This window comes from Anastrepha ludens, chromosome 2, assembly GCF_028408465.1.
Source record: "Anastrepha ludens isolate Willacy chromosome 2, idAnaLude1.1, whole genome shotgun sequence".
NCBI lineage: Eukaryota > Metazoa > Arthropoda > Insecta > Diptera > Tephritidae > Anastrepha > Anastrepha ludens.
Window position 1 is genome coordinate 127,196,473 of NC_071498.1, and position 26,318 is coordinate 127,222,790.

At 33.4% G+C, this 26,318-nt stretch overlaps 1 protein-coding gene across 3 annotated transcripts in view; it reads right to left on the reverse strand.

Annotated features, from left to right (window-relative positions):
* The window catches only part of LOC128855314 (cadherin-99C), a 297,926-nt gene that overhangs the window by 181,097 nt on the left and 90,511 nt on the right, over positions 1-26,318 (reverse strand). The window lies entirely within an intron of this gene.

Consider the following 26,318-nt stretch of genomic DNA (forward strand, 5'->3'; position numbering starts at 1 on the left):
ACTACTTGGATTTTGGTTTTTTTTTCTTTTTCAAATTGTTTTCGAATTTTTTTCCACAATTTAATTTAATCACAAAATAGCGTGGCATGAAATCCTAGGCGAGCGCATAAAATCGTAAGTAACTGGGAGTGGCCAGAGCAAATAATCCATGCGAGTACACGAATACGAGATCAGCATAAGCAGAGTGCATTCATCGTACTTACACACACATACATACACACGAGTATTCGTAATTGAAAGCAAATGTGGCACAGCAGAGTGCCGTTATCACCACCGCATATGTGTCGTATACGAATTAAAGAAATCTCAAAAATAATATACCTATATTTATATATATATGGAAAAAAAGCTATTTATGTGCATACGAAGCCAATAAAAATCAATTTTGTCATGCGAAGACTGCATTAGGCGAGCGCTCAATGAAGATATCACATCACATAAAAGCATACCTACAAACTGAAAATGGGAAAAATCACTAATCCACAATCCGCGCGCACGTTTTTTGGCTTTTCTGGGCAATTATTTTCATTTTCCTTATTTTGAATTTCAGGTAGGTGGGTGTGTACGCCGCCGTGTCTGACTAGCCGACTGGCTGACTGGCTGAAGAGATAATTTTCTGTCGTATTTCGCGTTCATTTGATTGCATTCGATGATTTCTGCATCGAGTGCATTAGTAATACAATTCAATACTTCCAATACGTTCAAGGCAATTGATTGCCTCCACGTAGACTTGTGGAATGTTGGAGGTGCTGCTGCTGAAATGTATCGTTTGAAGCACATTTTTACAGCAAACAAAACCAGTTAAAAATATATGCGGTTATATGCTGACACAAGTATACATATATACTTATACATATGTACATACATATTTATCAGTTTTACTGCATTCGCTAATCCAGGCTCTCACCACTCCATCACACGTTTCTATGTGTATGTATGCAGTCGCAATAGCGTGGGTGTGTCGCCTGTCCTGTTAATTTTTTTACTACTATTATTTTTTATTTGTTTTTTTTTTCGTCATCAGCACTTTCAATGTTTTTCTTTTTCATTTCATTTTGTATTTTTTTGTGCATCAATACTTTCTACTGTCAATCACAGTTTTGAGTAGCTGTTGTTCCTCATGAGAGAAAGGCGGGATCAAGGTGAAAATAATTCCATGATGAAAAGACTTTAAATGGAGGGACCAAGGGAATTTGAAAGAATCAGCTGATTGTTGGAAATAGCCGGGGTCTACGAAAAAACTGAAATTGTGCGGCCAGAATACTGTTGCCGAGTACTTTATGACGTGTCAACCAAAGTTACTCTCACAATTTTGTTTTTCACCATAGCGGATGGCGAAACCACAAGGCGAATTGAGTACTCTATTGCTTTCGAAGAGTAGGCGCTTCGTCTTCAGAAACAAGTAATTCCCTTTCCTTTTGTTTGCTTATTCATGAGCTCTGACGACACAACGAATTCGAAAGGCGCAACCATATATTCTATTATCCTTGTACTACCATCCAAAAATGGTAATCTATCATCCTTGCAAAGGATGAGTTCAAAATGAATTTAAGTTCCATCACTTATTTGCTTTATTCGATAAAATAAAAATCTCATAAAGACCTATAACGAAATGCTAAATTCTTAAAAAAAATGTCTGGAATAATGCAAAACAAAAATTCTACTTAGCGGTACTATAGAACTTGCTGTCAGGTGGACTGAACTGATCAGAATACCCTAATGTGTTTCAATCGTTTTTTCAAGGCCAATGCTTGTCTCGTAGTGCTTATAGGTACTCTAGGCTCCTTTTTAGATTAGGAAAGTAACTTTTTTCGCTTCACCGTTTTCGAAACTTGAACCCATACATTTCTTCTCATATTTTTCGATCCTTAGCTGGAATATGGTAATGGCAATGGTTGTACGTGTTAGGCTAAGGCCTTTATGCACTGCGATCAGATTGATTCATTGCGCACCCCTAAGAGCTTTAATTATTTAGCATTGCAAGGAGTCGAACCAGCTCCTTAGAAGAGATCATTTGTAAGCCTTCATCCTCTAGTAGGTACCAGCCCAGGCTTATTTGTCTCCTGTGCCCTAATGCGTCACAGTTGGTGAATAAGAGTTCAACCGACTTCTCTTCATTATAGCCGAACTTGAATAAGCTAGTGATATAGTCCTAATACATTGAAATGTTTATTGCAGGCAAAGTGGCCTGTAAGTACTCCACAGAGTAATATGTATGAGACCCTTTTTGTCTAAGGTTTTATCAGATTCGGTCTGTCGGCATTGGTCTGTTGCTTTACATTACGTGAAAAAGGTGTTATAAGTCGATTTCTGAAAGAAATATCAAAGCCACGACTATAGAACAAGATTTGCACGCGGAGCAGATCTTTATTGGAGGTATTTTTTCAATTATTTTGCTAAGTAGAATAGCGCCTGTCTTTACAATAATAATTCTCCCACTTGTCTCTATAAGCAATTTCCAGGCGCTACTCAAATATTTTATGCGCGCACTAGTATGACTAGACGAGTCTTTCTGCAAACATGGTAGCAACAGAATTAATCACGAAATGTGCTTGCGTTGAAGGCAACTCAAGTATCTAATAGAAAGACTTACAAAAAAATTGGGCGGATCTTTCAAAGATTTCAACAGCACTGCGCTGTGGAAAAGTAAACAATCGTATCTCGGATCTGACAAATCTAAGAATATTATTATTTGGGTAATTTCTGATTAATTTGGTTATGCGTCATAATGTTGAAAATTTTACCATTTTCGAGATATTCGATTTTAAAGACTATTAAAAAAATACTCAGCGCTTGATTTTTTTAATTTTAATTCAAGGGTCGCATCTTTATTCTATCGTTTCATAACAAGAAAATTTAACATACAAGACTGCTTTCTTTATGCCACTTTTGATTCGTTTCTTGACCGTCTCGAGGCCATAGCTAAGGGGTTATACGCAGTTATGACTTTCAAAAAAATCGATTTTTTTATTGCTTTTTTGTAATGTACATATATTCAAAAGTATACGCACGAAATTTGAAGTAGATCTAAGCAATACTTTCGGAGTTATACCTAAATATGTAGAGATGCCTCGGCACGTTTTAAGGTAGGTATTGAAACTTTAAACGGGTTTTTTTCAAAACGGCATTTTTCAAGTCGGTGTACACGATATCTCGAAAACGGCTTGTTTGATCGGTCAACCGTTTTAACTCAATCTTTAAAGATACATTTTCTAGTAATTAATCGTTCCTTTTGTAAATCTGATACTTATTTTCCATTTTATAATCAATTTACGGCCAAATTTTAACGTAAAAATCGAAATCATTTCTTTTAAAAGCTGCCATTTGTGAAAATTCACTATTTTGATTAGCCGAACGATTAATTACTAGATAATCTAATATATTATATTAACAAAATTTGTTTGGTTTTTTGATTTCAGATAATCCAATCCTGAGTTACGATGTGCACCGTAAATCGTCTTTTTTTAAAGGAGGTTTCAGAAATCGCCTGCAGCGCGCTCTATAATCAACATTTTCATAAATAAAAAATTTTGTTACGTTCTTGAAGGATGCTTTTATAACCGCCAAAAATTTTCAAATTAAAATATTCTGAAGTTTCTTCAGGATAAATCCTTGACAACCCGTCTTTTATTTGCTTCATAACTGCGTATAACCCCTTAAGGTAAAAGGTGGTCATATCGAGTAAAAGTAAATTGATTCTTAATTTTATGTTATTTTCACCCACTTTTTGCTTTGAATTGAAAGAAAGTAGTTTTCCAAACTAAATGTATGGCCTTTTTAATTGGCTACACTTGGAGTGCCGGACCACATAACTGCTGTGTTGCGGGATTAACCGCTGAGTCTATTCAATTACATTATTCTTAGAGTATTCAGAAAGGACTTTGATAATACAGACATTAATGGCCTGGAACAGCTTTCGCGTTGACCCCGTCTTGATATTTTTCTGCGAATATTTATAAATCCCCATAGCTGCCTTTGCACGGCAGACGATTCTTATGAGCTACGTTTTCATAGCAAAAACGGTACAGCAATTTTTTCCAGGTCCTAAAACTATCATTTTATATCCCTTGAAACTTTTACAGCCTCACTTGGTAATGATCCAAGTACATAGCTACTGTTTGTATATCAAGAACAGGCGTAAGCGAAACAGAAGACACCAAAGCGTACAAAAGATTTAGAAACTTCGAATTTCCAAATTTAGTGAAATAAAAAAATATTAAAAATAAAAATCAATATATTTGCAATAAATGTTCGTAAAAAATAATTTACCGACTTCGCTAATCCATCACTAAAGAATTACGACAAAACTCGCCACAAGCATTTCGCCAAGAAAAGTTCACACCTTCACGATGCCCTTTAGAAATATCACTGATGAGAAGAAGATAATCAAAAAACAATCATAAAATCCAGCAAAGTCCAACGAACTTTAAAGCCCTTTAATGAAATCTTAAGGGGGGCCTCTACTGTAAAACTTAAAAAAAATCGATTTTTTACTTTTTGTTGAAACATACTCAGAAACAACTCCAGAATGTTCCATGAAAATCTTAAAAAGAAATCTTGAATAGTTTTCAAGTTATAAAAGTTTTAGCAAAGCAGGTATAAACTGAGCGCTCGAGCGGTTTACGGTCATATGCTGTAAGTATGAAAAATTGTTTAAGCGTGTTTTTCTCGAAACCACGTTTTCAAAATTGCCCACATCACAGCTCCGTGAAAAATTAACATATCAAGCTCAAACTTTGATAGTATATTTTTAACAATATTTACTAGTTTTTAAAGCTATGGTGGGAAAAAATTTATTATTTATAACCCCTTTTTTAATAACAAAATGACAACAAAAAAATGTCGATTTTTTAAAAAACTTCAAAAATTTTACAAAAAAAATTTTTTTTTGCAAGTAATAGGCTTAACAACTAAAAATAATGATATATAATAAAAAAAATTTGGTTTTTTTCATTTCAGATTTTTTTTAAATGCGCGACAGTGTGGGCAGATTTCAAAAGGCGTTTCGGGGGAGCGGCTGTACAGCTGCCATTTTGAAATGAAAATAAATTTAAAAAATTTTTTTGTACACTCAAGACCTGTGTTTATGTAACCCTAAACTTTTTTTTACTAATTAAATTAATACAAGTATGAAAACAAAATCCATGAAAATTTGATTTTTACAGTAGAATCCCCCCTTAAGCTCAAGTCATTTTACATTCACTTCTGCCCAGCGCCAAGATAAATTACCATCAATCTTCGATTCATTGGTAGAAATGCTTTACTAAATATGCAAATACTAATTTATCATTTTACCATTTTTGTGTGAAATTAAAAAAACAAAAACAAAAAAAAACTCTTTTTTTGAGAAAGTGTGAGTTTCATGTTTACTAATGATTTTTGTATTTAATTTGCTGAAATCGTTGATGTGACACCTCCACACACGCACACGCAATTCACCACAGCTGCAAATTATCATTTGCACGATTTTTTCTAAATTATTTTCTTTCTGCTTTCTTCTCTTTTGCATACACATTTTTCGCATCAGTTGACTGGTCGCTGTTGACCTAATTATGCCAGAAGCTGTGGGGGAAGCGGCTGCGTAAATTTTCATCGAAAAACGGAGCGAGACTTCACAGCAAAATGTAAGTTAAATTTGCGCTTTAAGTATTGTGACATAGTAAGACCATAAAATTCGAAGAGAAAATAGTAGAAATAAAAATTCGCATTGAAGTTGGGAAGTGACAGAGTGAAAAAAGGGAGGTACTTGTTTTCTAATGACACATTTCGTGTAAAATGTAAATAAACAAAAATAAGTTGAAAAAATTAAGAAATTTTATGCGTGACACCTTTTGAATATAAGCAGAAATGCGGCTGGACGTGCTAACGTACATACAAATTTACATACTCACATACATGCATGCAACATACGCAACCCCGCAGAGAAAATCTGAACTAGTGAAAAAAAGGTCTGGTTGAGAACTGGTATGATTTCATCGAATAAGAACCACTTCGGTATTTATGTATGGCGCAAGTAACGACATCTCTCTGTACAGTTTGATGCAGCAAAAATAAACGCCAATCATCGCTTCCCTGGCTCAGTGATTTGATTACTAAATTTTAATATTCAGCAAATTACTGCTTTGGATGGAGTAGGAAAATGAGCGGGTTTTTCGAAATCAATACATAGTATACAGTCTACAGTCCCTCTTTTCGCAAACTCTAGTTTGGGGGTCGTGCCAGGGCAATCTATACCAAAGCTGGTACCTCTGTCTTCACCGACGGCTTCAAGATGAATGCGGGAGTCGCAGCAGGGGTTTTCTATAAATCAGCCAATTTATATATTTCCTTAAAATTGCTGAATACTGCTGGCGTGTTTTGAGCAAAACTCTTTGAGACCCTGTGGGCAAGGAATATGCGTCTCCCATTTTTTCTCGCGATCAAGGCTCTAACGGCGCCATGGTGCAGACCCAAATTAGTCAACTCTTGTAAGAAGGAGACCAAATCTCATCGGTGTGCAGGTAACATTTTTCTGATCTGGTTTCTAGGACGTAGGAACATAGGGGGCGTTGAAATTCCTGATGAAATTGCCAAGATGGGGGCTGAATTGATCTCAAAGATCTCTGACGCGGTCATCGATATGCTCCTGACTGTTGTTAAAGTGGAATTGTACAACTTATTTCTCAGGAAAGCGCCTTTTCGTCGTGTGGTATTTCGAAAACCCTTTGGTCCTAGTACAATTGACGGAGGACTCAGAAAGTTCTAGGGACTCCACGCCATTCAATTTCGAAACTCGTAGATGTATTTACCCGTCATTCGATGATCCGCACACACGCAGAAAAGCTAGGGTTGCCATTTAAGCTGTGGGGGCCTTTCAGAGAAGGAAACTGTTGAGCACTTTCTCTGCAAATGTCCGGGTTTGGCAACTGGACGATGAAGGCAACTGGCTGCTCCTTCTTTCGTCAGCCAGCGGGCCAATTGCTACTTCCAGGGGACATCACCGTGCTCTTGTCATCACCAAGAGTTAATGGGTAAAATAAAAGACACGCGAACTAGTTATGATCCTCCATTCATTAGTAGCGCACCAGTCCGCTATTACTGCATTTTCCTGTCGGGTAACATAACAAAGCATAACAAAGTGAGTTTGTATGCCCAGAAGTGTCTTCTGTATGTGTGACCTACTTTTTAGGTAGAAAACGGGAAAGTTTTATTGTTTTTCACTTACCCAGTGACGGAATAAAGATCTGAGCAACAATTTGTTTAAGCCTTTTAATACTTTTTTAATACTAAAAATCGTATAATCTGGAATTATGACTTTGTCCGGCGTGACTCATAGCGCACAGATATAAATTAAAAAGTAAACACTTCAAATGATTTTGTGGCTTTACAAGCAGCAGACTGGTTGATTAGGGACTGTTTGTGGCTTTGAGAGGCGCTTAAGCGGGACCCAAATAATTAAGCATAGGCGTTTAGCCAAATGTAAGCACAGCTCGTAAATTTAACACACGTTAATACATTTATTTCTGTATTGTGATTCAGGCAATCATTTTTATGTTAGGCAAACAATTTTGAATGCCTTTTGCTTTGTTTCGACGGGGAAATTAATTTAGTTATGTTTAATCAATTTAGATACAAAAAAGTTTTTGAGCTTATCTTCAATTTATTGACAATGTAATATGTGCTCAAGTGCTTGGCGGCCGCCGTAACCGAATGGGTGAATCTCGGTGAAACACCAAAATGAAGAAAAAGTTTTTTTCTAATAACGGTCACCCCTCGGCAGGGAATGGCAAGCCTCCGAGAGCATTTCTGCCATGAAAAAGCTCCTCATAATAACCATTTGCCGTTCAGAGTCGGTTCTATGTTCCAGAATTGCAACAACACCAAGACGCATGCCATAAATAGGAGGGCGAGCTGACCAAACACCTAAAAAATGGCGTACGCGCCAATGATATGTAAGTATATAGTGAGTGCTCAAGGCACACCCAACTCTGCGATTTTTATGATTTTCGATACTGTTTTGGGTTGATAAACAAGCCAAATATTTTTATCGTCTTGTCTAACTTTTTACGTGCGGAATAGCGGTAGTGAAGAAAATATCGAATTTTCTCAATTTATATTTCCAGTTTGGAGCATTAAAATTTCATTTGGTTTATAAAAAACGAGTATGTAGAGGAAATCCTCAGCTTTTTTATTTGATTTATTTGATGTAACTTTATTTTGATTTATTTTATTTGGAATTTATTTTAATTTAGCTTAATTTATTTTGATTTTATTTTATCTTATATTGATTTATAGAATCTTGACATAAAAACAAATTGATTCGTTCTTTTTTTATTTTTTTTTTTAATTGAATTTATTTTTGTATTTTAATTTAAATTAGTTGATTTTATTTTACAATTTTTTTTTTAATTAATTTGAATTGTATTTCATTTTTGATCATTACGGTCATTTTATTTTATTTTACTTTTTTATTTATTTAATTCAATCTTTTTATTGTTTTATTCTATTCATTTTTTAATTTGGTTTATTTTATTTTCATTTATTTTGTTGAATTTTTTTGTTTTATTTTTAATTAGTATTATGTTATTGTATGTAATCTTACTTTTTTATATATTTTTGCTTTATATTATTTAAATAAATTTTATCGGTGTTTTTATTTTATTTTAGAATTTTTTCATTTTTTTTATTTAATCTAATCGTTTGTGTATTTTTATTCTTAATATATTTTTTTATTTATTTTATTTATTTCGTTTAATTTTTTCTCTTATTGTATTCTTACTGGGTATTGTATTATTTTATTTTATTTTACTTTTTTTAGTATTATAGTTGTGTATTTTTTTTTAATTAATTTCATTGGTGTTCTGATTTTCTTTTATTAAATAAATTTTTTTCATTTACCTTTTTAATTAAATTTTTTGAATTTATTTTATTTACATTTTGGTTCTTTTTATTTTTTTCGTTTTATTTAATAAATTTTTTTTATTTATTTTTATTTTGTGTTATTTTTTTATTTAATTTTCCTTTTTTTAAATATTATTGTCCTGCGTTATATGGGTTATTTTTTCTTTTTTATTATATTTCTCTTATTTTACTTATTTTTAATTAACAATTATTTTACTTATTTTTAACAGCAATGTTTCGTTTTGTTTTATTATATTTAAATTTATATGGTTTTTTTTTTGTTATTTTAATATATTAAACTAAATTCTTTTATTTTTATTTATTTGTTTGATTGCTTTTTTTATTATTATTTTTATTTTTCTATAACATTTCACTTTATTTAATTTCTTGTTGGTGTGATGTATTATTTGTTTGTTTTTTAATATATATATTTTTGTTTTATGTTAACTTAAATTTATTGTGAGTTAAAATATTTTTTGGATTTTTTTGTTTTTGTTTATTTTTATTTATTTATTTATTTTTGTTTTTTTTGTGGTTTTATTTATATTATTATTATTTTTATCCTTTATTTTATTTTAGTTTATTACTGTTTTGTCACTTTTCTCAATTTTTTTATTTTATTTTTACTGTTTCTTATTTTACTTTTATTTTTGTTTGTTGTTTGGAATCGTGTTTATTTTACTTTTCTTATGTTTTTCATTTTGATTTTTTTATCCCCTTTTGTTTTATTTTATTTTTAATTTTATTGAACTTATTCCATTTTATGAAATGTTCATTAATTTTTGTTGTTTTTATGTATTTTTTTATATTTTTTGTTTTATAAAATTGTTTTACTTAAAAAAATTATATTTAACTCGTTATTATTTCATTTTAACTTTTTTAACTTTAGATCTGTTTGTTTTTGTTTCAATTGATTTGAATATATTCCATATAAACTCGTTTATTGAGAACCAAATTATTATATTCAAACTGTACGCGTATATGCAAACGTTTTGGTCCTTCCATACTTTTTTAGCAAGGAGTGGTCACTCATAAAGTTTTTGATTTATATTCAAGCCACCGATTAAGTAGCGGCATTCACCTCCCCAAGCGACTCACATACATACATAAAGAAACTACTCATATGTATGTGGGCATGTAAATATGTTTTGGGGCACAACATATGCGTCTGTATGCCAACCACCGATCATTTCAGCTCCAGTGCGCCGACAAACTGGCAATTAAGCTGTGCAACAGTTTAACGCGCTTGTTAGCTAACGCAGATAAATAGAAGAAAAAGCGAAAAAAAAAATTTTGTTTTCATTTTTTGTGTTTCGCTGCAAAAATTATTTAATTTATGTTTGACGTAATTAATTTGTTTGTGGCGTGGTGGTTTAACAGTTTAGTTGCAGGTGCAAACAAATAGACGCTGATTGGCATCACAGACACAGTGGCGTTGTTGAGCAGAGCTCAGTTTTTATTGCTATGTTTGTTATTGTTGCACGTTTTTATTAAACTACAATCATAAAAGAAGTAGCAGCAAAAGCGCTGACTCATGCCGAGTCGCAATTGACGCAAAGCAAAAACAGAAAAAACTTTCATGAGAAAAGCAAATAAATATATTAGTTAATTGAAAAACTTCGAAAAAATTGAGAAAAAAATTGAAAAGATGTTAAAAAAAATCTGTTGCTTCAAGTAGTTATTTGCAATTTTGTTTATTTGCGTATTAAAGCTTGCCAATCAATTGCCACTTTATGTGCTTTCCGTGCATATTTAGCTGATTGGCTCAAATGTAAACATTTGCCTTCTTGCAATCTTTCATTCATCTATTCGCTCATTCATTCAAGCAGTCAGGTAGTTCATATACACACACACATACATATCTACATATGAGCATACGAGTAGCCATTATTTTAAGTAGCTACGATTTGTAGCTGTGGGCGTGGGTGAGTGCAGTGAATGGCGAGTGCGTAGGTGGGCGTGTTCGCATGTGGTAGCTGCAAGGGCGCAATTCCAATGAGGTGGGAAGAATAATAGCACCAAAAAAGTTTTTTTTTATTTTCAAACAAACAGTAATAATAAAAAATGGGTTTTTCACATGTGGCGATAATTTAAAAAGTTCAAAATCGCGTATTTTTATGTTTTGAGTAAGAGGCAATTTTTTCTGCTGTCATTGAAATGAGTTTGCGGTTTAAGTAGAGCAAAGTGTATTTATAGTTTTTATGCTTTAGTAGTTTTAATGCTGTTTTTTATGTGCGTTTTTTATCTTCAAAGAGTTCATGGGCACAGCAAAAATTTGCGATGGAGCATTTCGGGTAAAATTTTTTTCTTTCAAAAAGTTCTTTAACTCAAATTTTGTAGTTATCAAGTTAAGCTAGAAATGAATTTTTTTAGTTTTTTCGAAAACCATTTTAATTAGCAATTTATCTTATTCAACCACAGATTTTATTATTATTATTATTCCACAGACCAACCTCTGATTGCGAATGTTGACCCATTCACTGAAGTTCAAAAGAATACTTGAAATTTAACAGCACTTTTTTCGAACTTTTTCACATGGATGTTAATAAGTTTGAATATTAACATGAAAGCAAAAAAAAATTATTCCAAGATGTTCGGTGAACCACAAATATTTTTATAACGAAAATATTTTTATGTTCAAATTTATTAAAGTTAAGAACTGTTTACTTGCCTGGCGGGGTATAAGGCACTCAAAAGAAACTTCAGTGCAAAATATTAGTTATATGAAAAAATAATACTTTATTAAAGAAAAGCCTGCCTTTTTGAGGCCGAGAAAATAAGAAAAGTTTGTAACAAAAATTTCGAGCACTCCTCTGGTACTCAGCGAATTTGAAAGTATCAGCTGATTGGCTGACGTAACTGGAGTCATCATAGCGGTTTATTTACGAAAAAACTGAGATTATGTTGGTGATATATGCATGATTCACATACACAACCTTCGCTCATGTTGATTCGTTTTCATCGCAATAAGAACTGATTGAGCGAGCGGGGTGAATTCTGTTGCCGATTGCCCACTGACATAGGGGCTGAAGTTACTCGCTCAATTTAATTTTTCAGCATAGCTGAAGGTTAAATTTATCAATGATGAAAAGGTTTTTAGCGGTGCGTTCTTTAACAGACTGTTATTCGGCTCTGAGCGCATTTGACATAATCAGCTGATGGGCCGACCCCACTTGAGATGTGTTTACAAAAAAAAAAACTAAGATTGTGTTGGTGATATACGAAAAAAAATCAGCCAATGATACTTTATTGTCGCCTGAACAACGACTGATGGGACGAGTGTTTGAATGCATGTGAAATGATCGTGCAGAATTCGGTTACAGAATCTCCAAAGTGACGTGGCAGCTGAAGTTTGTCTCACAGTTTTTATTTTCCCCATAGTTAAAGATCAAACCTGTAATTGCTTTGGCCCGTGCAAGAACCTTGAAACCGTTTTCTCAGCTGAATTCTAAAGCTTAATTTATCATATCGGTAATCACATTTCTGTTCTCTGAAAGCTGATTAAACTTTCTTTTAAATATATTTGAAGGTTAGTTTATGTGCGCTTTAAAATTTGCAATTAGGTTTAATATGAAGCTATTGCAGGTCTGTAAAATCAATTGAGGTGATCTGAAAAAAAAATAACAGAGTTTACTCTTTCGCATTATCAGCTTTCAAAATAATTAGGCAAGTAGCAGATTTTTACACCAGCCTTGTCATAGTTTTTATATTAACAAATTTACTTTTAGAAGCAAATTGAGAAAATAGCAACTAGAATTAAAGGTCACTTCTAGGTCATGAATAGTTCACTCCATTGGTTAGTGAAGCCCTTTTCTATTTGGTAGATTACGAAAGTGGCTCTTAAGGCAGGAAAGTTTTATTCAATATACGCTTTCACTCGCCCAGAAAGCTCGGAAGTTCTGAAGAGATAGCTTTAAGTTAACAAGTAGAAGAATTCCGAGAGATAAACAATCAAAATTGCAAATACTTGGTTTAATCGGACTTATTAAAAAATATTTTTTTGTTTTTAATTTTACTAAAATGTTTTACTGCGGTTTAAAAAAAAAAAAAAAAAAAACATAATTATAGCTTAACTGCCACACTTAAAATTTCTATGTTACATTAGGCGAAGATTAGAGCCGCTATATCCAGCGCTACTCTTAGGAAAATTATGTAGGACTGTTGTAATACCACTTCACCCCTACACCATCCAGTGTAGCCAATGAGTTTCATCACTCCTGATGATACCCTAGATCTGGTGTGAAGCAGCTAAATGTGGAGTACCGAGTTGTCGAAGCCACTCTCTGGATAATGCGGGACACTAACAGAAGACTTGAGTCATCGTAAGTAAATGTCGTGAGAGTTTACGTATTTTATAAAAATAAAAAATAAAATAAAAATTAAAAAAAAATTAAAAAAAAAAATTTAAAAAAATAAAAATACAATAATATAACTTTTAACTGTTATTTATACACGTTTTATTATTTTATAAGTCAAGGAAGCTCATCTCAGTTTAGTCATTTGCTATTTCTGCTTTCTGTTGGCAAATATTTTAAAATTTATTTTTCACGCTTTTGAAAAAAACTAGTACAATTTGCTTCATGATGTAATTTTGCGGCTACATAAATTTGCACTGCCGCTGGTGTAAATTAAGGAAGTCAAGTTCAGTTTTGATGTAGAGAGAAAGCTGCATAAATACGTCAAAAAAAAAAAAAAAAATTAACAAATGTTGATGAACATTTTTTGGATTCATTCGCTTTGAAGCCCTAAAAGCTTTTTATACCTCTTATGAATTTAATAATTACAAGTACACCCAACGAACATTGACAGCTTGATGTGAATTTTTATTTTTATTATACAATAGTTGTGGCTAAATTACAACGGAGCCACGGCGCAGTAAATTTTTGAGCCAAATTTTTGTTTGGTAACAAAGAAAAAAAAATAAACATTAAAAGAAGTACGAAAAAGTAAAAGAAGCAATGAACCGCAAGCCAGAAAGTAACAACAATAACTGGAATTTTTTAATATATAGGTACCCATATATCGCCAAAAGCAATCGCCTGTCAGTCACACCCAAAAACTTTGTGTGCTGACAATTTGACAAACAATAAATGTTCCCTTTATGTTTTTGTGGTTTGTTAGAGAATTTTAGTAATCGTAATTTATTATTGCATTATATTTTCTATTTGTTTTTTTTTTTGGTTTTTGTAAGTTGTTTTTTACGCCCGGCGGTAATGTAAAGTAAAGTAATGACAGGCGCACATAAAGGTTTCTAATGTGTCAATAATCAGTCAGTCAGACAGTCACTCAGGCCGCCGAGGTAGAATAAAGTCGACAAGTGACGGGTGTGATGAGGCCGTAGGCATTCAAATAGTCAATATATGTTTGTATGTATGTACTTAGGTCTAGTATCAGTCTGTTTACTCTGCGCGAGTGTAGGTGTAAAAGTGGTAACTAAAAGTGCTTCTCTTTCAGAACTGTTCTTTCATTGACTATCTCCAGAATAGCCCGCCTATTTTATAAAGAATTCTTCACCGCGTTCGATCGCAGGCTAGCTATATATCAGTACTTCTAGTTAGTACTTCGTTATTCAACGCTGTTTTGACTAACTGTATTTCAGAACTGCTTTTTCGTTTAGTTTCCTCAAGGTACTCTTAGGGCAAGCCGCATGTTACATTACTAAAGTTTTTCACGAGATACTGATCGAATACCTCCAGCGATTAATTCAAAATGGTTGTTTACGGATGGCCGAATTACGGCACAGTTCTAGCCAACATTCGAAAGGGATTATCTTTAGATGAAATTGCCATGAATTAATTTGAATTTTCATTGTTTTAATTCATGTAAAATCCGATACTTTTAACTGATCACTCTTTATAAATAATATTAAAAATAAATTAATATTAATTAATAATAATTAATGATTGATCTATAACTAAACGAGTTCTATGACATAAGGGATATTCATATAAGACAAAGCAGTAAAGGGGGGAACATGAAGGTGGAGAAAGAGAGGGCAAGGATGATAGATGAACAAGTTTGCTATTTAAATAACGTGAAATGAAAACGGCGTGGGAAACTTTGGCTGCGACGTCACTTGGGAGATTCAGCCGAATTCTTCACAATCATTTCACATATATTCACACATTCGTCTAATCAGTCATTGCTCAAATGGCAATGAAGTTTCATTGGTTGATTTTTTTCATATATCACTAACACAAGCTAAATTTTGTTAAATACATCCCAAGTGTCGTCATCCTATCAGCTGATTCTTTCGAATTTGCTCAGAGCCAAATAACGATCTGTAAAATTTAAACACCCCGAAAAGTCTTTTTTCAATGAGAGAGAGGGAAAGTGGGGATAAAATAGAGAGACTTGAAGAGAGTAAGAGCGAGAGAAAAGGAAATAAAGACAGAGAGAGAGAGACAGTGTTTAACTTGAACGGTACCAAAAAAAAAAGGAAATATCAGGTAGTGAGAATAGGGGTAGAGAAATATAAGAAGATGAAGAAAGAGAGAGAAGGAGAGGGGAAAAAAATAGAGAGAGACGAAAAGGGTAAGAGCAAGAGAAAGGGTGATTGAGGTAGAGGGAGAGAGTTTAGCTTGAACGGCAACAACAAAACAGGAATATGAAGCAGGAGAGAGAGATTCTACAATAGTGGGGATGAAGTAGAGTGATATGCTGAGCGTAAGAGCAAAAGAGAGGCGATGCAGGTAAAGAGAGAAAGAGAGTTTAGCTTGAGCGGTAACAGTAAAAAGAAACTTGAGGCAGGAACTTAAACAGAAAGAGATCTCTCTTATGTGAAGTAGAGAAATAGAAGGGCGGAAAATGAAGAAGGAGCAAGAGAGGAGATGAAATACATAGAAAGATGTAAAGAAAGTAATAGCTGAGAAAGGGGGATAAACGGGGGAAGGGAGGAGAGAGTTTAACTTGAGCGGCAGCACTAAAAAAAAGTAAGACGCAACTTAAAGATAAGGAGAGACATTAATATGGGGCGGAGAAAGAGAAAGTCGAAAACTGAAGAAGGGGAGGCACACCGCATTACTGCTCTCAGTGAATTTGACAGAATCAGTTGATTTGTTGACGTAATATTTAAACGCAATCTTGTAATATATGTTGTCCTTCTTAGCTAGTATCTATCCTAGCCAGGTCGGTAGAACAGGAGCTGCTGGATTTGAGTCTTAGTCACGTAAAAGAGGGCGTTTTATTGTTATTCTTTGTAAACTAAGGCAATCAGCAACCACAATGTATAGCTAGTTTATGTATTTTCGCACTCCTGGCAACAATGCAGATGTTAAGCGTATCTCCGTGGAACCATAATAAAAGAGAGGCTTGAGAAAGAAAAGGAATGGAAGGCAACGTTGTTTACATTCGACGATTTTCCAATACCAAATCCTGTAGTTTTTCTACGACCCTGTGGTCATCACTTTTCAATTCAGCATTGTAGCCTACCACAAAGGTAATGAAATTTTCTACCAAGCAAGTACTGCACGGGGCGCTGTTCAGCTTAGAATTCCGTGAAAATTTACTGCATTCATCTTGCGCAGGTTCCTCTATAAAATTAATGAATTAATAACGCGTTTTTTTTTTGCCCCTGGTAAGTTATAAAGATATAACTATAGCAGTATTAATTGTTCTCAAATCCTGGTCTACCTAGAGGTCCCAACTCTAACCCACGTTAATAGTTTTCCTATAATAATTCAAGGTTATTGACGCCTTCTTTTTGAAGTGAAACTTCTTAGGCGTCGTGGATGAGGGAGAATGGAGAGTAAAATTTCAAGGTCATGTAACGTTTTGGGCATTTTCGTTCCGCGAGAGAGAAAAAAGATATAACGTAGTGGAAAAGGAGAGAGAGAGCTATACCTTATATATATCTTAGATACACTTTAGGCAATTTTTCCTGAGTTTTTCTTTGTGGTTGCTAATTTCTAGTGAGAAATAACACGGCCTACTTTTTGTCGCTTGTTTGTTGGTGTAAACTTGTAACTAAATATATTTTTGGTGCCTACTTTTTGGTGTTATATTTCCTCGGTGCCTACTGTTTGGAGTGTTTTTTGGTCCCAATTTTTTTGGCGTTTTTTTTGTGCCTACTTTTTGCCGCTGATTTCCGTTTCTTGGCTAGTGCTTGTGCGTACTATAAAGTGCTATGCATTCCGGCGTCGGATTTATTGGTATTGGCTTGCGGTAATTTGTGCCGTTGCAGCGGTTCTGGAATCGCTGCATTTGTGATGAACGCTCGGAGTAGTGCGCGTTGTTGCTACGGCTTGTGCCCGGCGATGACCTACACCGGTCGACTCTTCTCCGTTTTTTGTAAATTTTCTCCATTTGTATTCTCTGCAAATATTGTGAATTTATTTAGATATATATTCTTTCTCTTTCTCTCCTTCTCATTCTCTCTCGGGTCTCTCCCTCTTTCTTTGTCTTCCTTGAAAGTTTCACTTCTGTTATGTGTACTACGCTACACGCACTTTTTCTCTCTTCCTTCTTTTTCGTATTTTAACGAAGTTTATAGAAAAACGTTCAAACTAAATTATTAATACATAGGGATTTTTATTTGTTTACAATTTCCCGTTTTTTTGTTTCCATTATTTATTTATTTATTTATTTGAAGAAGTCAAGAATATATAATTTCAGACTGACTATTAAAACTAAAGAATAACGGAAATATATATATAAGTCAAATACGAACTTGCATATACTAAAATATGCAAGCTTACCTTACTAACTAAAAGATATTTATATATATATTATTTCCTAATTAAAATTTCATCTTCATTTGATATAAAAGTATTATTCTTTATAGGTTTTCCATACTCAATTTCATTTATTTTTTCTGTATTAATGTCTGGCGGCTTATATCGTCTCAGCACTCAATGCTTCAGCATCGCCCATTCAACTCGAACGAGTGACCACAACAAAAGACTTAAGCAACAAACTTCATTGGACTCGCAAGTGTTACTTGGTGGCTGAGCTGAATTTAAAATTTTCTTAATTGGATAGCCAATAACATTTTCAGTCGTAGCATAAAAATATATATGTATATACACACATATTCTAATCCAAATTTATATGTCAGAGCTAAAAACCGAAAAATAATATTTTTGTAGTCAAAAGTGACTGGCCAACGTTACCATTTTAGTATTGATACACCAAATTACGAGTTTCAATTAAGGCGTAGTTGTCGTAAATTTGATGTTTTTTTCCACAGCATAAACAAAAATGTTTAAATGAGAAGTTGTAGCAATAAGACATTCAGTTATTGCGTCATATTCTTATGCTACGGTTTGTTGTAACTATACATTTTTTCAGTACATTTAATTTGCATACAGTGCACACATATTGTAAGAAATAAAAAAGTAGCATTTATTAATTTGAAGGAATTTCTCAATATAAAAATTTAGTTGCACCGTCATCCTATTTGCTTGCCGAAATAAGAACCGGCTATCGGAGGATAGCTGTGAGGCGCAGTAAGAGTGAAATATTTAGCAAGTGCGGATCATAAAATAGTGCATTGGAGCCTACACTGCTTTAGAAAACTAAATCACAAGGGTTTACGATAAGTTTTGAAAATTTATTTCTTATGAAAATATGGTTCATTCTCCTATAAAGAGCATACAAAGCCAAGCTTCAAATATTGTGAAAATAGAAAAAATGAAGAAATTTCCAACTAAATTTCAAATTTTTTAATGAGAATTTTTATGCAGTTTTATAGTCCACTGAATTTTGACATAATAAAGTGGATGTTTAAAATTACTTCAATTAGCTCAAAAACCTAACAGTACAAAAATTCAACATTAAAAAAACCTTTTTACATAAACTTTTTCAAAATTTGCATTTATTTGTTTCATCGGTTTTCTAATTGAGGTCAAACAATTTTAACGAATGAATACAGTTTTGTGAAATATTTCAAAACTTATATAAAAATTTGCATAAATATTTTCTTACAAGAAACTCGTCGAAAAGCGGAAATTAACCCAAGCTAACTTTCAAAATCGGCCAATGACATATAAAACATCGAAAAGTCAAATTGGGTTGGCCCACTTTGGAAATCTTGGCTCTATATGAAAATCTGAAATTTCTAAGAAATCTGAGAATTTCCAAAAATATTTATTTTGTGATTACAGTTATGAATCTTACAGATTGAATTCAACTCACCTTTGCTGACAATTTTATCGAACTAAAAGAGCACTTTAAAAAAAAAAAAATAAACGTGAAATTATAGTCTTTACCCTCCAAAATATCCAGTTTGTGTGAATTTTCACACATGCGAAATAAAAACTAATTTAAGTGAATTCATTAGCCATTCAACACCTTGCGTGTCCGGGGCCAGCCCAGTACACGCGCTAAAAGTGCCAACAACAATAGGCAAACAATGTGCATACATATGTATGCTGGGCAGGGAAGCTAATAAACTGGCTTGAAATATAATTTTGGGCATATTTGTAGATTTTCTGTTTATTTTGCTAAAAAAAAGTTATGTTAGCACAAAAGTCAAAAGCGTGCCGCCGCACTTTGCGCGGCAAAAAAGAAAAAGAAACCTGAAGCCGACTGTGCTAATTTATTTTAAAAACAAAGTAAGAAAAATTAAAAACAAAACATAGCTGACACAAACTTGAGGAATAAACGAAAATCAGCATTTAGCACAATACGTTTAATTCGGTGAGTTGAAAAGTTAAATTAAAAAGAGGCCAAAAGGTAGGCAGTAGACGGAAAATTGTGAAAGGTGTATTGTGAGAGCGAATGAATTATTTTAAAAAATAATAAATAAAAATAAAAGTGAATTAAAATGCAATGCACGATAGCAAAAAATAAAGAGGTAAAAGGTACGGCACAAAAAAATAAATGTTAAAATAAAAAAAAATTCAGAATTGCTCGGTCAGGCTACTGTTTCATCAGCTCTTTAGCCACTTTGATGCGATTGGTAGATTTAAAACCAATGACCACTAACTTTTACTCCTAAGTTTTTTTTTGATCTGCTAATTAAGGGAACCGCACTGGCTTTAAATGAGAATTAATGCATTTGGTTCTAAGATTTGTTTTTGTTTTGTCTGTACGAAAGCGTCGCGAAACTGGTTACTGTTACAACAGTAAAGATGAACGAGTGACTGGTATGCGTTGTAGCAAACACGATTTTGAATGTTGGCGATAGCAGCCAGTCCAGTTTTAGCTAAATATGGGCAACGACAAGCCAAAAAACGGATGGAAAGAATACCTATAAAAATAAAATCAGTATTATGGATGTGCTCCGTCTTTCGCTATACCCTTCATGACAGCAACTCATTGTAGGGTATTTGATGTTATATCAAAGTTATACGAAATATTTTCGCAATAAATAGGCATGAAGACAGACAGTTGTTGAAGAATTGGAGTTGGGAGTTTCACCTGCGTATTCATCGCAGAAGGCATCGAATTTATTGGTATTGCTTTGCGGTAATTTCTGCCATTGCTGTGGCCCTGTAATCGCTGCGTTTGGGCGCGTGATAAACGCTCGGAGTGTGCGCGTTGTTGCCACGGTTTGTGACCGGCGCTTACCTACACCTTTTCGGTTTTTTGTAAATTTTGTCTATTTGTACTCTCTGCAAATGTTTTGAATTTATTTTGGGTATATTATATATTCTTTCTCTCTCTCTCATTCTCTCTCGGGTCTCTCCCTCTTTTTTTGACTACCTTGAAAGTTTCACTTCTGTTATGTGTACTACGCTACTCGCACTTTGTTTTGTTAATTTGTTGCATGAAAGTATGAAACATGAAATTTTTTCTGTGGATTTTTAAAAAATTAATAAATTAAAAAAATCAATAAAAATAATAAATTTAATTCTAGTCATTAGTCTAAGTTATTAATATAATTCGACTTGGCGCATTCATAGTGCACGCACAACCCATCGAAAGTATAAACAAGTTTGCCTACTTAGAGAGGATTTTTTTTATTTTTTAGTTATTTAAAAACAGTTAAATTTAATTAAAATTTAAAAATTAATTTAAATTTGTTTTGCAACATTCTCCATTCTCCAATAAAATTAAGAAATGAAAGTATGGGAGTTTTCAAATTTTCATAAAAATTTTTATTTTTTAATAAAAATAAGAAAATAAATGAAAGTTGGGGGTTTTCAAATTTTCAACAAAAAAAAATTTTTTATTAAAATTAAAAAAGAAACATGGAAAAATTCCAACTGAATTAAATTTTATTAAAAATTATTATTTTTTTAAGTTTTGTTTTTAATTCCATTTGAATTTTTTTTATTAAAATTTAAAATTAATATAGTATTCTCCATTCTCCAATAAAATAAAAATCAAGAAAATAATATAAATTTTCAGCAAAAGAATTTTTTTTAAATATATTGTATATTTTTTTTTAATTCCAACTGAATTAAATATTATTCAAATTAAAATTAAATCTAAATTCCCTATTCTTGCATCCGATAAAATAAAAAAAAATTTAAGTGAAAGTATGGCGGTTTTCAAATTTTCTCTAAAAATACATTTTTTTATTATTGAAATTTTTTTATTATTTTTTTTGGAACTTGTTTTTTTTTAATTTTCTGAAACAAAAATTTTTTTGAATTATTTTGTTTTTATAAAAAAAAATTAAATATAAAATTTTCTTTCGCAATCAATTTTAAATTTATCGCTTTTTTGTAACATTCTCCTTATTATGTTTTAAACATTCTTCCACAAATGTTATCGTAATTTACTATTCAGTTCTTATTGTATATTAAATTTACCTGCTTTTGCTTTTTAATTTTATTTGTTAAAGATTCAGCTAAATTGTTCACGTTTTTTTCTTTTGTTTTTATTGTTATTTTTTTAATAACTTTTTTAATAAATTACAACAAACTAGCCGAAGTTGCCAAATATTTTGAGGAACGCGTATACTGGTCTGTTTGTTATGAGGACTGCTATATATATTTCTGACCTAATCACAAAAAAACGGACATTGAAGGTTTAAAATAGTTGTTTAAATATTCCTCTTAATAATACAGATACTTTTGGATTTGTTTGAACTGCGCCTTGGGCAGTTGCATTCTCATGGCTTTTTTCACATTTCCGACGTGTATGACCTGTTGACCACAAGGTGGTCTTGCAATATTTTATTGGTTCTCGTCATACTATTGACCAAGAATGTTTCAATCTCACGTTATGTGGCATGGCAATCTTGACCAAACATTTTGCACACACTATCGATGTTATCAGCACAACAAATGACTTTGAGCGATCTTCCAGAATTATTCGATGAGCGAATATCGACCATTAAAAATTCTTTGTATCAGTTTTTTACATGTCATATAATACTCTTGGTCCATCGATGCATTTTTGCCTTGCAAATCCACTTAGAAATGGTGAAAAATATTCACGCTTTATTTTATTATTTTTTTTATGAGTTTTTAAAGCCACGGTTGGAAGTTTTCTGCTTTAAAATTCCGATCCATACAAAACGATCCGTCCTAATGCTCATACGAATTTTCGCACTGTATCTATGCCAAATGAGTAAATATTAGATAGAACTAACTTTTCTGACCCACCCGTAACCCGTATGAATTTTCCATCTATACCAAACACCCGTCTGAATTCTGATTCAAATTTTTGTGGAAACTTTAACCCACTATACAAGGCGACGATGTTAGCCCTTGGTAAACCGCTTTTTGAAAATCTCGAAGAGCCTCATAAGGTTTTTCAATCGCTCAGACTGGAAATAGTCGTGAAGGAATAACTCGTATAACTTGTTGGTAGCGAGGATGTGGCAACAAAATGGATTCTTGGAAAATCGACCCTGCAACCAACCAATTCACTAACTGCCTTTTTTAATGAATTTTCATTATTACCTGCTATGATAAAAAGTCAAGAATGCCTAGGAAGAAGTGGTTAGAGTGGGTTAAAATGTACCACATATAAGTTCTTCTTTAAGTCCTATTTCTATTGCAGAACATAAAGTATGTTTTAACAATATACTTAATTTTTTTGATAAACTATTGGCACTTTCGCCAAAATTTTTAACACTCCGTAAAAGAGAATTCAGACCCTCTGGACTTGTTATTGCAAGGTCAGGCGAGACAGCCATTTCAATGGAAAGTTTTACTATTTCTAATAAAGAAAAATTCATTCAAGTACATTGAGCGCAATTGCCACCCTTTATTAGATTCATTGACATGAAAGGTATACATGAATGTCAAAAAATAAATAAAATAAAATGTGTTGTTTATATTGTAGTTAAATGCACCAGAAATTGAAATGCGCTCGAAAATGATTTCAATCCGCTTGACGCTGCTGCAGCTGAACATTGATAATGATCGTGAAAATCGAGATAATGCACAATGTTGATGACGAGCGTCCCCAACATGCAGTGGGTTTTATAGTTAAACTATTCATGGTCACTGTGATGAGTTGGCAAACTAAAGAGGTAGAGCAATGGGAAACAAGTATCAACGAAAAAAGTGACACAAAAAACAAAAAAACAAAAACAAAACCCAAACCAAGTGCAGTAAAACGATATAAAACGACGGCTGTGTAGCATCACTCTGTTGCATATATTGTTCGCTTTACCAGCAGCGCTGATGACCAGTGCACATGTACAACAATTTGGTGGCAACCGCTTTTCTGTTTGTGTTGCTTGTGCATTGCTTGCTGCGGTACGGCTGATTAAAAAAATGGTTTTGAATTCGCCGACTCGGAATGAGTGCAGTAGCGGCCTACATGCTGATGGTGATTTATAGTCATGCGCCAACATACCCACACACACACACACATGGGCAGTTGTATGCACATTAAGGCATGCACTAAAGTGGGCATCACTTGCGTGCTGTTGCACTTTTGTTTGAATGCATCCTCTGTAGCAATTAGTGAACCATGTCAATTGCAGGTTTTGGTGAAAAATGTCAAGTTCGAGTTTTTACTAATAACCAAATTTATTTAAATGAAAACGATGAAAAAAAACATAAATAAAGCTGTCAAAATACACTCCCACATAGGAAGTAGGGTCAGTCGAGCATGGATTAGTGTATTCGTTGTTCATTTAGCTTTCTGGAAGTATGCAGCTATGATTATTTTTCAAGTGGAGCTCAATAGTAAAATGTACTGATTTACTGCTGACAAATTAAAAAATCGGGAGGTATTTTTAGTTTATGCTATTGATTTAAAATATATTATAGATATTTCAGCAGTCTGCTATTGTTTTGTTTTTTTTTTTAGTAATTTAACAAAATTTACAGATTGGTTGTATTTAATAATTTTGAGGATGAGTTAGTTTGCTTGTATCTGTAAGAGTACATCTGGCAAAAAATGGGCCTGAAGCAGCGTATCAACCATCAGACCCATTTTGACTTATCGAACTTTCGTGTGGTGGGAGGCGATACAGACACAATTCTAGCTAAATTATCTCATAACAGTCCAACGATTAGCTTGTGTAGAAATAACAGGTGCGCTCCAATTGATGTCTCAGCTGGAACGGAAAGTGATCCTACATACTCCACCCTTTCATTTATATGTTAAAGGTATGGCGGATAAATCTGTTTCCAGAACTAAAATAGTGGGCAAGCTATATGAGAATATGCACGGCCATGAATCAGTTGTACTAACTGTGGAACACTTGCAAGACGCACCAAAAGCAGACTATCTAGTTCCCAAGATAGATCGGAAAAAAGACTGAAAAATTAGAATACCCGACAGAATGGATTGGCAGATCAGAGTCACATCAGATGTTAGTGGGCACCATATTTATATTGACTAGGCACCATATTTTACTCGGATCAATTATACTTAAATTGCTCCTTTAGACTCCCAAACTGGTGCAACACAACACTTTGTTGGGCCGCCGGTCATTCCGGAGTGGAGGGAAATGAAAAAGCAGATGAGTGTGCAAGGCCAGGCTCTGAGCTCGACCTTCAGCGATTGGTAGAGAACATAAGCATTCCTCTAAACGAACTGTACATTGTTGAGTCGATGCAACCCCTCATCTATGACGGTTCTATCTTTCTGGGAGGGAAATTAACTAATCTTAATTTTATATAGCTGATTTCCTAGGGTATGTAATAGCGGATTAATGATTGATAATTTCATTTGAAGGCATGAAAGCGGACAGTTTCAGTCCAAAATCCGTCCCAAAATCTATTGGTTGAAGTTTTTTTTTATCTTGTTCACTCCTCTCGGGAGCATAAGGCCTCGACAAGACTCAGTCTTGCGTTGGTTTCTTTAATCTGTTTTTTTTTTTCTGATAGGGTAGGTGATTAACCTGCCGCTACCATTCCTAAGTAGTGGGAATGCCCACCTGTCGTTGCTTAGGAGCAACACCTTCTTACTGCGTGGGGCGGCATCTGTGTCTCACATTTTTATGGCAGAAGGATCGCCCAGATGGTTGAGGACTTCGCTAAAATTGGTGTGTCTGCCCTATTATCGTGATTGCCCGCTTCCTCTTGCTGGCGCCACTGAAGCATTGTGTAACTGTGTGTTTTTCTTTTTTGTTTTTTTTTCTTGCTTGTGCAAATAATGCGCCGACTATTGTGCGGGTGTAAGGATGGAAAGGATTAGTTTTTTGGGGGAATAGAATTAAGGAATTTTTTTATTATTTGTTTTTTAATTTTTTATTTTTTTAGACGCAGGCAAAGTAGGTATAAAAGTGCGAGGACCATGCTTTACGTGTAATTCGAACCCAAAACCTCTAGGATGGCAGTCTAGTGCGCTTACGCTAGACTACCGAGGCCGCTTCGATCGAAATACCTTCCCAAAAATAGTCACTTAGTAGTTCCGGAGATTAATGAGTTCAAATAAGCAAATAGGCAGAAAAAAATTCTAAAATTTCCCTTCAATTATTATTTTAAAGAAATTTTCAGTATACAATGGGCACAAGAAAATATATCGGGTGTTTTTTAGCTGCATGAGAACTACTGATATCGTTAACTATGGTTTAACAGCTGAAAATGGCATACTGTATTGATATTTCTGTTCAGTGAGGTTTAGAAAGTCTTCATGAATTGTTTAACGCTAGAAAAACGCTTTCAGATTGTGGACATTTACTTTGAAAAGAAAAAAATCGTTTCGCGAAATTCGTAGAGCGAAGTGTTGGAGAAGACGCTGAAATGTCGATTCGCCGTCGTTTTCAACTTGTGGGCCTTTGTCCTTCAACTACGTGGAAAAACCAAAGTAAGTCCATGACTCCTTTTATTTTTATTTTTTTTTTTCATTCCTTGATAAATTAAATAGGCCACGACTTACATGCCTATAAAATACAGCGCGTGCAAGAATTGAAACCTAATTACCATCATTTGCGCCGCATTTTCGCTCACTGGGCTCATTTAGATTTATTATTCAGATGTATTGGAAAAATTTGCCAAGAATTGAACTTATCGAATGGACCATATAACTCATAACGCGGCGGACATATGTAGAATACTATATTTCAAAAATAAATGTCATAAAATTATCTACCAGATTATAATAAAAAAATGCATGCCAACAATATTTTTGTTTTG